The following is a 12,838-nucleotide window of genomic DNA, read 5'->3' as shown; positions in this document are numbered from 1 at the left end:
TCGCCGTAACCAATTTTGCGAATACTTTAGTGAACAACTTCTACTGAATCCAAATCTTCTCTACAATACATGTTTCTCCGACGAATGCACATTTATGTTGAATGGCGAAGTGAATAGACACAATTGTCGTTATTGGAGTGATACTAATCCGCATTTAATCAGGGAATTTCATACTCAGACACCTCAAAAATTGAATGTTTGGGCAGGCATTTTGGGCGACCATCTTGTTGGACCATTTTTCATCCAAGGTAATCTCGATGGAAACACCTATCTAGAATTATTGGAAAGTACAATTGATCCTAGGATAACAGAGATTTTAGAAAGTGACGACAATTTACTAGAAAATGAAATAACCTTCCAACAAGATGGTGCGCCCCCGCACTATGCTGCTGCTGTGCGACAATTTTTGGATGACCATTTCCCGGGGCATTGGATTGGCAGAAGAGGTCCCGTCGAATGGCCACCAAGATCTCCGGATCTGTCCCCTTTGGACTTTTTTCTGTGGGGTCATTTAAAATCACGAGTGTACGCCACTCAGCCGGAAACATTGCAAGTGCTACGTCAGAGAATTGTAGAAGAATGCCGATTAATAACTGCGGATGTCTTTAATAATGTTCGAACAGAATTTGAAAACAGACTGTATTATTGTTTGGAAGTTAACGGGGGTCATTTTGAGCAATTCATCAAATAAATCTGATTTATTATTTGCTTCAGCTTTTTTATTTCATTTCTGACTTTTTTGTAAACTGATAGACACATCAATAACAATTAGGTAATGCGGTCATGTGTAGTAGATGAAAAACTTATTAGTGGTGGGCATTTGTGTAGAAATTACTACGCGTAAGTTGGTTTGTCATCTTTTCGTTTGTAACCAATAATTCTGTCAAATCTCAACCGATTTCTAAAAACGGTACGTCACTGTATTCGCAATGAAAAGGGCTTTAAAATGATGTGCCACAAGTGGGGTAGTTGCATTTGAATTTTTTAAGTTGGGGTTGCTAGGCATTAGGGTGATGAACATATCGAGTTGGCTTGACTGTCAAAAAAGCTTCCCCCAAGAACAAAAATCGACGGGTCTCGGCGAATTTTGAAATATTATTCGGTTTTCCAATTATAGGGGGGTCAAATTTTCGTTGGGATACCCTGTATAATAACCTTGAATTAACTTAATTCTTCTTCCACAAATAATTATTTATATAATAGATATTTCGTTTATTCAAGATTATGATTTCGAACGTTTGTCTTTCTATTATATCTATGTACTTTAATTTTCATTTATCCTTTCTCTTTTCTGTTCATCATCGCAAATTTGAAATGAGTTGAAGAATACAGTATTCCTTGTTAGCGATCTCCTAAAAAAAAAATTAAGCGAAATGACTTAAGAAATGCTTTCATTGTAATACGCTAAATATTAAGAAAATACAGAAATGAATATCCAACAAAAAATCAATGTAAAGCCTTTATTATTCCCAAATCCCATGTGTATTAGTTGTAATCCTATTAATGCTAAAAATATCCAAAGTATTCTAATTTAATTGAGTACTTTTCTGTCAGTTAAATATCTGGTTTACCACGCGTCGAAAATTTACTTCCACAGGTTGAACAAAGTCATTAAGTTCAGGTTACCTTAACTAATTTAACTCCAAGACTGAACGTATTATCATAATGGATAACAAGCAGGTATGTAAGTTGTCCTGACAGCAATAATTATAGTGAAATGGTGATGAAACCATACTTTAATTCAGTCAAATGTAGATTTTATTTTCTGGGTATATTAGCACACTATAAATTAACTATAAAGCATTCAAAATGTAAGTATAAAACTTATTTTTGTGCAATTTTAAATTGTCATGACAAGAAGTCATTACAGGCTGTCCGTAAGTATAGTCTTTCCGAAGTCAGTTGAACATGTATAAAAAACCCTAGCAATAAAATTTAATGAGTTTCTTAGGCGTATCTAAAAAGGTTTTTTGCTAAAGTTAAAAAATTATAATAATTTGTATATAATGTATAGAAAATTTCTATTATATGTTCATTTGGCCAACAACATATTTTAATTATTTATGTCCTCAAACAATTCTATTATATTGATGGTAAATTTCGTTTTGTTTCATTTCAAAAGGTCTCCAAAATGTCATGTTGTAATATTAGTAAACAAAATATCCCTCTTATTTCTCCCTTTCGCAACTGTAATATGAATGAGTAATAAACATATTCTATTCTATATTATAAATTAAAATTACCTGAATCACATCAAATTCCGCATTGCTGCACTGCACTGCTAGGCAATTTGTCAACCACTTGTCAACAACTGAGATTTATTGCCCAGTCGCCCAGTGCAGCTGTGTTATACGCCATTTGCCCGCCTGTGCATTCTTCAACTAGACGTATACACTTCTACCACCTCCACGTTTAGTTCGACCAGACTTGTATACGGGTATGACTAAATAAATATGGGAACAAGTTTTTCAAATATTTCAATGCCGAGTTATTGCGTCAGCGAGCGAATCTGGTACATACTGCCAACCTCTTGGTTCTTCAATTGAGATCGGAAAGACTATACCTCCTAATCTCTCAGGACTATATAGGGAAAGTCAAAAATGCATTAGGATTTCCTGTAACTTTTTGTCCAAATGTTCTTCCTATCCGAGATATCGGGCTCTAAATGGGTATTTAGAGATTTACATTTTGGATTATAACTCTGAAACTACCTTGTATATTTTCCAACAATTTTATTACAGATAAGGGTCCATGATTTGGCGTAAAACCAGTCCTCCATGATTACAAAATTATCCAGAATCGGATTGGCACCAATTTTAAAAAAATTCGAGATCGATTTTCGATATAAAGCGGTTTTTCAATCGGACGGCAACAACTAATGTTTTTTTTTGCCCGTTGTTTCGTGTATTTAGTTTATTTAATTTTCACAAGTCCAAAAGCTCTGAAAAGGTTGGTCAAAGACGAGAAATAAACATTTACGAGATAATAAAAAATGAGAAAAACAACATTTCTGGATTGTAATGAATCTGATTACGATTCTGTCTTATTCTCAGCAAAATTTCTTTTTTAGTATTTACTGGTGTTGAATAAATTTATTCTTTTAGATGACCTTACGAAAAAACTTATAGTTCGATCACATATGCAGATTGCAGACGTGTTAATTGTTGTTCTTGATAATCATCCTGGTTATGAATAATTGCACAAAACAAATTACAATAAATAGATTTGCTTGAAAAACTGAAAGAAAGAGGTCAAAATGTCTTATTTATTGGCACTTCAAATAAGGCTCCAAAATATTGGTGACATGTAAAGGCATAAATAGAAACAAAAGAAGTTGTAATCAGTTTTACCAGTATTTTCAAATTCATTCGTTGGCTACACTTAAGTACTGTTTGTATTTTGCTTCAAGATTGTACGCTTTTCTTGATATATTTTTATGTTTTTTTTGTAACTGTAATTAATGTAATCATTATTTAAAATCATTTTTATTTGTATTACGCTATAATTTTTCAGTATCACAATTTCTTGAATATTTATAAACATTTTAAAAATTGTAATGTGAAAACAAATGCTATATGTAGGCATTTTCGTAGAAAATCCATGAGGTTTTAGGGTTTTTTCGGATTTATTTAACAGAATGTAAACCTACACCAAAATAGGAAGTGGATATGTTTAATAAAAATGCAGAAAAATTAAATACATTTTATACACAATTTTTGGTAACGTGACAGAAATTGTAGATGATACTATTTTTTATATAAATTATAATCAACAGTGCCACAAATAATAATCTTTTTTACAATGTCTATGTAAAAAATTGGATTTAGCCTTTTTCCCGCAACATCCAATATATCAAATGCAATATCACATAATTAAACACCACTTAATGCTTGATCGGGTTAAACTTTCCAAACATCATTAAAACTTTGAGCTAGAGCTCGTGTATGTACAGGTATAGATTGTGTCACAGGCATGCAAAAAGCGTTCGATTCGAATACAAACTATTTTCGAATTCAATGTTTAAGTGTAGATGACTTAAAGCATTGCCCACTAATATGATAGATCAAGATTTTGATTAATTTATAATTTTCTTCATCCGTGTTTTCTTTAAATATTTGTGCCAATATAAAAATAAACAGAGAAAATATTACGTAACAGTTATTTAAAGGAAACCGTTCGGAAGCTACTAGAGTCAAAATAAAACAAGAGTACCAAAATAAACTTCCAGTAAAGCAAACATTTACTATTTACTACTTCGAAAGATAAATCAAATTTTATTTACATTTTTAAGTAATCCCGTTTGTGCCTTTGGTAATTACTTTCTTTTTACCACCGTGAAAGTAAATTGAATATTTAAGCTGCCTTATGGGAAGAATTATTACGCATTCTAGACAATGTGCCCAGTCTGGACCAATTTATATTATCTTCCGAAAATAGCTTACAACGTTTTAAATGATGTCTGTGTGTAGGTTAGGCAATCATGAAAATTTAAATGTAGTAATTTTCACATTTGCTAAGTTATTGACCCGGTACTAACCAACAAATTTTATAGTGTATAAAAGACAGAGTCGTATTTAAAAATTTTGTAGTTCAAAAATCAAGTTCGACAAAATTCAGAATGAGTGAAAGCGATGAAATGAGATTCATACAATATTAATTTATATTCCAATATTTCCGACCGTATTTCCTGTATAATTCATCTTCGAATTATACAGTCTTCATAAATGATTATAATCCACAACATTCTGTTCCATAGTCTGTGATTGATGTAATTTTTCACGAGATTCTATTCACCCAATCAGCCGCCGCATTATCTCGAGCCTATTCGTAACAGTTAGTCATTGTTCATTGTAAAAGATTTAGGGAATGTTCGTTGCCAGTACCAATCGAGTAATGTTGGGTTGCCTAAGTTCAGCGGCCACGTGACTTATAAACATTTATGAAGGCTCCGTGTAGATTACCCTGTTGCTATTAATCTTTTTTAATTTAGTAAATAACGTGCTGAAAAAAATGATGAATAATTTTCTAGGATTTATTTGAAAGATTTAGAAGCCTTTATTTGAGAATCTAATATTACATAACAATAACAAATGCATCATACAAATAACATATTACCATAAAGAGGTCCTGAAATTATTTACAATAATTTTGGAAAAATATTGCGAAGTATTAATTATGAACCTATAACTGATTCTTCAAATTAATCATTTTAGTATTTTTAAATTATATATTTATCACGATCGTTATCTAATTTAATACATTTTCCTGCAAAAGTAAAAAGTCCTCATTACGGCCCTGATCGCCATTTCTCCAGCCAAAGGTCCCGAAAACGTCCGAATAGAGATCAAAGTGCAGACAGCGGAGTGAAATTGCTGGTTTACATATGCTGTGATTTAGACTAACTTACCTCTATTGAAATGTCAAGATTTACTGAGACGTAAGCCCCTAAATAGAATCTACTCCAAAATTATGTTTTAAAACAAATTACTTTATCTAAATAACTAACTATACTAAGTTTTTTACGAAACTTTAATATCCGGGTATTAAATCTAAGGATTTTTTTACACCTTTGTTACCTAGAAGTTACCTCATTGTTGGTTGTCAAAAAACCATGCACACATTTCTTTGGTGTACACATATATCAGTATAACATACAAAAACTGATTTCTATTCCGAATGGTTTAACTCTTTTCCTATAAAAGTGCAGTGTCATTTGGTTATAATAGTACCTAAATAATAATTAATTTTAATATAGGAACAATTTAACTTGTTTTATTTCTAACTTTTTATATGTAGTGTGCGCATCATAGTGACCAAATGTAGTTGATCGACTCATAAATAAAGGTTGTCCCAAAAACAACGCAGGACTTGAATTTTGCGCTATTTTTCATTCCCAAGAGTTGGCAGCATTGTGTTGGGTCACATGTGGCAAACAAATTGTGCTAAAACAAAATGGAACGTTATACGACGGATGGGCTGGTGAAAATTCAGTACAAGTACGGAGAGTGTGTAACTGAGACTGTGCACAAATTATGTCGAATTTTCGTTAGAAGGAACTTCCCGAAAGAAACAACAATGAAAAAATTAATTGCCAAATTTTAAGAAACAGGCTCCCATCACCTTAGTGTGCCATCGGTAACTGCAATTAAAAAGCACAGTGCAGCGGATTTTAAGAAAAGATCTTTATCTGCATTCAAGATTCAGTTAACTCAGGAATTGAAACCAGACGGTCATTTACTGCGCCGAACAAGCAAAACTGTCTAATTTGGAACAGAGACAATCCTCTGGTCATTCAAGAATGACTTCTGTATACCCAAAGAGTGACATTCTCTTTTTTGAAAATGAGGCTGGAAACGTAGTGACGCTCACTGGAAAACGATATCGAGATATACTATTGAACTTTTCGTGACCTCGTATTTGGATGGTATGGATTTAGATGACATGTGGTGCACCTGCCATACGGCACGTGAAACTATTCACTTGTTACGACATAAATTTAATAGGCGACTCACCTCAAGTAATAGTGAAGTGACTTGGTCATCAAGATCATGCGATCTTACACCATGCGACTTTTTCCTGGGGAGATTCGTAAAGTCCAAAGTGTGTTCCTGAATTAAAAGCAGAAATTCGGAGAGTTTTCAACGAAATTCCTCTTTCATATTTAATGGCAATGTCTACCTTTTAAAAACAAGTAAAAGGTTTGCCATCTTTTTAATTAATACAATCTACATATTTTTATGCAGTACCTAAATTCAATTCCTTGATATAATTCTGTTTGTAAACAGGAGATGAAGTGGAGCCTAATTTTGTATTCGTGCATTCTAATATTAATTTGCATAAATCAGAAATCGCAGAGGTATTCTTAGAACTACTAATGTTTGTCTTATACAGCAAACTCCTGGGATTCTAATTCGATGGGACTTGGGTAAAATATGCCTCAAGGAAACTTCTACCCTCGGAAATATTTAAGCGTATTCAGACTTAGGATTGGTACACACTTAGGATTGGTAGCATGTCCACATATTCATCATTAGTAAAATTTGGCATAATTCTTGTTAATTTACACCCAAAAAGTATTTAGCTGATAACAGTGACAACTTACAGAAAAGTTAATTGTGACAACTGGGATGACAGCAGCACACTTAGTTTTTCTTTGATTAATTGCAATCGTATACGGTGTGAGGTGAGGTAATACATTTTATTTTTTTATTAATAAACGAAAAGTTTTAAAGGAAAATTGCTAGAGAGGTAAAAGTTTCTAAAAGAACCAGTTTATCTAATGCGTATTTTTGGATATCGAGTTTTTACGAAATATAAAAGTTATGGCAAAAAATGGCTTAAGGGGTGGTTATTTCAACCCTTTTCGAGGGGTTAAAATGTTCGAAAAATAGTTGAAAACTCGCATCTGTATGACTGTGAATCCGTAAAAAAAATATAAAAAAATTATTAAATTCATTGAAATAAAATTTTTGGAATTTATAGCAATGAATTATACTAATACCTAGTAAACAACCAGCAATTGGTCAAAACAGAAACAAAAAATGAAAAAATCAACAAAGATGTTTTAATATAATATCTACGAACATAGTTTTCAAAATCAAAATATAACTACCACTCCTAATTAATAACAATTATTTCCAGAAATATTAGAATCGTCAGAGTGGGGATCAATTTGAGGGTGATTGATGTAACTGCATTCACATGAGAAATCAGAGATGATATAAAAGATAACAATGGCAAAGTTCCTTCTGGCCTGTATTCGATATGTTGCACAAAGAAGTTTCCATTTGGTCTCAGTATTTAATTGGAAAAAAGAAATCAACAGCTGTCGAAGGAGTCTGACAAAATCTAGAGAGACTGAAGTTACAAAAAATTCCTTTTTCGTCCTCAACTTTTGAATTAAATATTACTTCAAAATACAGGGTGTCACCTAAGTACTTTAGTGGGGTGTATTCCTGAGTTGATTCTAAGAAAAAAAGTTTATATAAACCTTTGTCCGAAAATGCTTCGTTTCTAACATACAGGGTGTTGAAATTAAAATTTTATTTTCAATTTTCTTAAATAACTTTTACGAAGACAAATTTTTCGCACAAAATTTGGTAACCGTGGGTGTTTTGAGGTGAGAAATCTTAAATTAGGAATCAATTTTTGTGCAGCACTTAAAGGGCGCTACGTACGCTATCATTATTAATTTTAATTTGCTATAACTTTTTTGTCAGAAGACTTTTATTATTTTTTATGAATAAACCATATTCCTATACCCTTTTTAAGTTAAAAAGGTACACTTTACGCTAGAAACCACCGTTCTCGAGAAATTTCTGCAAATATGGAATTTGCTGAGTCCCTTAAACGTTAAACGATAAGAAATATTCCTGGTATTTTCCGGGTATGGGACTCTTTGGTGAGAAGGGAATAAGCTTGTATTAATGTCGGGGGTAGTCACTCTCAGCAGCTGTTGTATCTAATAATGATTTGTTTAATTTTAATGTGTCTCAGAAACGAAGCACTTCCGGACAAAGGTTTATATAAACTTTTTTGTTAGAATTAACTCAGGAATACCTCACTTAAATATTTTAACGTACTTAGGTTACACCCCGTATATTAAAAATTTAGCTAATATGTTAAATTATGTAATTTTTCAACAGTTTTATTTACGACATGTCATAGAACTCTATTAAATTTATTCCATAATTTTCTATTTTATTATTTATTGCAGGAAGGATATGTTTCAGCATAATTGTTATCAAATCAGTATATGCTATGTTTGTGCCATACATTTACGCAGTCACAATTTTAATTTAAATAATAGCACTGCTAAATTTCTTTTCCTGTGAGAAAAAAATTTTTCATGTTGTGTAAAATAGAGTGACTACAAAAATGTTAAGTACTTGCTTAAAAGGGATCCATTAAAAATGTTGATAGTACTTAGGTCCTTTTAAGGGACATAATAATTATTCACTTCCTTTTCATGCAATTATCTGTGAAGGAATTGACATTTCCGATACTGTTTAATACTTATCTTCCTGTCTCTTTATTTTAAAACAATTTTGTTTCTAGATCATTAAAATTAAAATTGATTATATTAATATCATAATTTAAAATTAATCACATTTCAAGAAAGTTTCCTTCTGATAAAAAAGTAAAGAGTAATTAATGTTTCTATTTTATACAAAGATCTCTATAGATTAAACGATTTTAATTTCTTCATTTTGTTAACTGTTTCTTTTCTAATTTTAATCACAGAAATTAATTAATTATCTTTTAGGATGACGTCGATTTTCACTAATCTTTGTTTACATGTAGGTCTAATAATTGGAACTAATTAACAAAAACATCTTACGAGTAATGCATTCCTAATAATTTGTTTACCATTCTAAAACTGTCACACTTATAAGGTAGATAAGAGTCATTTTACTATTAGTAATATACAATAACGTAGGTATGAATATTTTTACGACACACACTTCATTATAAATTGCCTAATTAACCCAATGTGTGGAAGAGGACAGAGTGAATCTAGTAATACAGTGGCAACTATTTACAGCGTTGGTCTTTAATTATATAACGATGTTGAGTTATTATTAGTTTTAAGCTTAAAATAGGGGTCACATTCTTTAATCAAATATTCAAAGTACGTTTTTAGTAGCCTTTATTTTAAACACTACAAGTGTCATTTTACTTTTTTAGCTAATACAAAATTTGTGTTCCATTAAATCAAGGCGTATCAAGAAAACTATTGCCCATTTTACTCAGGAAGGGTGGTTAGCAGAACTTCAGTATGGTATTTGTCATAAAACTAACTTACTGATGCAATATAAGGTTATTTAGAAACACTTCTTCATTGCAAGAAGACATAGCCATATACGCAGATCAAGTGGGCTTCAAGAACAGCAAATTGAATTGATTTCACTTTCAACAGTTTCTCCAGATCTTAATCCTACAGAATACAAATGGAGATATATTTTAATAAAAGTGGAATGAATAACAAACCATGAAATGAAATTACATTTTGCGAACTTGTGTTTTACTTTTTGAACTGACAGCTTGACACTGACCACCAACATTTCCAAGACCATTCCAGCCAGTAATTTCAATCTCGCCTTTGTTGTGAAGCTGTCGTGATATAATTAATTTTAGGGAGGTCCATTTGGGAGAGGCATCGTAACATTATCATACAAATTGTACCTACTTAAAGCCTTATAACATAATTAATTGGTCAGTTACACCTTATCGGTCAATTGGGAACCTTCACGGTCGTTGACAAATTATGACATTAATTTATTACTTGTTTAGAGGTCCTAAAATTTTTTACTTATACGCGGTAGGTATATCGAATTAAATCTAATTTAAAAATCTAAGACATTTGCGAACGTTGAAAAAAAACAAAAATTAATTTTAAAAATTTGATAGGATTTGTTTGAATCAGCTCAACATCTTAATAAAGAGTTAAAACTTAATGTACTTGCCGTGAAAATTATGAGCAAATGAAGATCACGCACCTGTAAGATACAGAATTCTGTTTTGCAACAATTCTTTGGCTGCTACTAACCCAAAGTTAGTGTATTATGCAAGTACCTATATTAATTTACTAATACGATGTTTAAATAATATGTAACTATAATTGTTCTGTTGCATATGTGTCATGAAATTCATGTTTTTTTTTAAATTATAAGTGAAAATCTAAAGAAGCTAAACACAGAGGTACATATACTTCGTTTTAAAAACAAACGATGTATTAAAATACATTTTCAGTCAATAAGAATAATTGCTTTTATACAAACTTGCCAAAAACTTAAACTGTATACAAGTCGGTAAAATTACTTACTTCAAGTATACTTACTATGTTAATTGTTGTCAAATTCAATACAGATTACAAAATATTTTTCTGTTTATCCCTCTTGTTTTGATTTGTAACTATTTATCTTTAAAATAATGTGAAATTGTATAGCGCACGTAGGTATATTCATTTCGTACTAGTTCTTAAAATACACAAAATTCTCGTGTAACAAACATAAACAAATGATTAATATAGTCGAATATTCCTATATTATAGGATTTTACGATAAAAAAAACATATTTAGATTAATTGTTTACAGAATGATATAATATGATAATTCCTATCCCATTTAAGGTTGACTTTATCTAAGTGTATCAAAAATTATTACAACAGAGCTATTAAATCAAGTAAATCTCTTAATTAGAGATACTAGATAAAGTTTAGATTTTGTGTACTAGGGAAGAATTTGTTTATTTTTTATATTTGTGTTGTGTCTTTAAGTTGTGTTATTCATTTTATGTTGTGTCTTTATGGGCATTTTTCATTTTAGCTTGTGTATATGTATAATGTATTGTGTTTTACTAAAGCATATGACTGTTTTACACTACTGTTATTTTATTTAATGTAAAATAGTTTATTAAGTTTTATTACTTTTAAGTTTATTTTTGTTTTTTTGCCTTCGAAATGTTTTATCAATTGTTACTGTCATTTTTCTTTTTTTATATATTACATATTGTGTTCCCACCCATTCAGTAATTGGATATTTTCTGTTGAATGATGTGTCAAAATAAATAAATAAATAAATATTTCATTTCAAGTAATTTAATTTCATAAGATGACTTTAACTTGAGAGAAAATATGGATACTCATACCAGTTTGCAATAACATATATATTATCTGTGGATTTAATATAATTTCTTACTCACTGGTTATGCAGAGATCTCGAATAACAATCCTAAAAGTTCTTAAATTGAATAGAAACCACAACCACCCAAAGACAAATAAATAAAACTACCACCAACGAACAACAATCGAAATACCGACAAACAGTTACTTCACTCGGCGAATGTTTTATTCTGGTTGACAGGTAGATGTGGCTCGAGAGAAGACCGCGTGGTATGCGACAGACATCTTCCTGAAATAGCGTCCTGGCCCGACAGGAATCATCCGCGAACTGTAAAATCCCAATTCGCAGCAAGCGTATGCAGTGCTTTGAACACAGCGTCGCGCAAGCGTCTTTCAGCAACAGATAGCTGTTGCATGAAACAAAAGAAAAGGATTGGGACATGGATGGGATGAGGGGGCGATGCTTCCAGAGGTGATTTTTTTCTCAGATGTGCGAATACAGGCGTACACTGATGTATTACAAGACAATGTTTGTATATTAAAGCAGTAAATGTACAAGGATTCACCTAGGTGTCCTTTTTCGGACTGAGGAGATAGTAGATTGTACCATTACGGACTGTTTCACATTTGAGTTATCCTGGGTCTCGAATGTAACCTGTTGAAGAATTTCCGGATTACCCAATTATTCTCGAGAACACTCGGACACTTCTGGGATAGAACCATTCAAGTGAGATTATGGCGGTTTAAACACAGGGCTTGTTGAGTTCTGAGGATTGTGCGGGAGACCAAAAAAATGTTAGATAGATGCTAGCTTTTTTAAAAGTTCCAGCTTTATTTTGTTTTTTTTTTAATTGCTATATCTACGATCGTACATATTTTGACAGTTTGTTTTATATATCTTCCAGTGTAATAAATTAGTTATTATCAGAATCTGTGCAATAATAGTTATTTATACCATAAAGGAGATAAGTATTATTTACCAGTATGTCACGTACGTTTATAATTACTTCTCTTCTGGGTTCTGTTTCTCAGATTAGATTGGAAATTAAAACTGAAATTTCACGCTTTTTTATGCGCTATCAAACAGGTAGATGTTACAACCAACCAGTCGGCAAGAATACCCTTCCTATGATTCCTAATAAGATTGCACAGTTTTTGAAACTAAAACATCCTGAAACATATACAGGACATTAATTCTGAAGAACATCGGCAACG

The 12,838-nt window shown here is 31.5% G+C and overlaps 1 protein-coding gene across 1 annotated transcript in view; it reads right to left on the bottom strand.

The window, feature by feature from the left end:
• Positions 1 to 11,932, bottom strand: part of LOC108917496 (soluble guanylate cyclase 88E) — an 83,873-nt gene extending 71,941 nt beyond the window's left edge. Inside the window, exon 1 of the mRNA XM_018724127.2 lies at positions 11,704 to 11,932. The gene's annotated coding sequence lies outside the window, so the exon portion shown is untranslated. The remainder of the gene's footprint in view (positions 1 to 11,703) is intronic.
• Positions 11,933 to 12,838: the final 906 nt, after the last annotated feature.

This window comes from Anoplophora glabripennis, unplaced genomic scaffold (genome assembly GCF_000390285.2).
Source record: "Anoplophora glabripennis isolate ALB-LARVAE unplaced genomic scaffold, Agla_2.0 scaffold4, whole genome shotgun sequence".
NCBI lineage: Eukaryota > Metazoa > Arthropoda > Insecta > Coleoptera > Cerambycidae > Anoplophora > Anoplophora glabripennis.
This window is presented reverse-complemented; position numbering and strand designations above follow the sequence as displayed.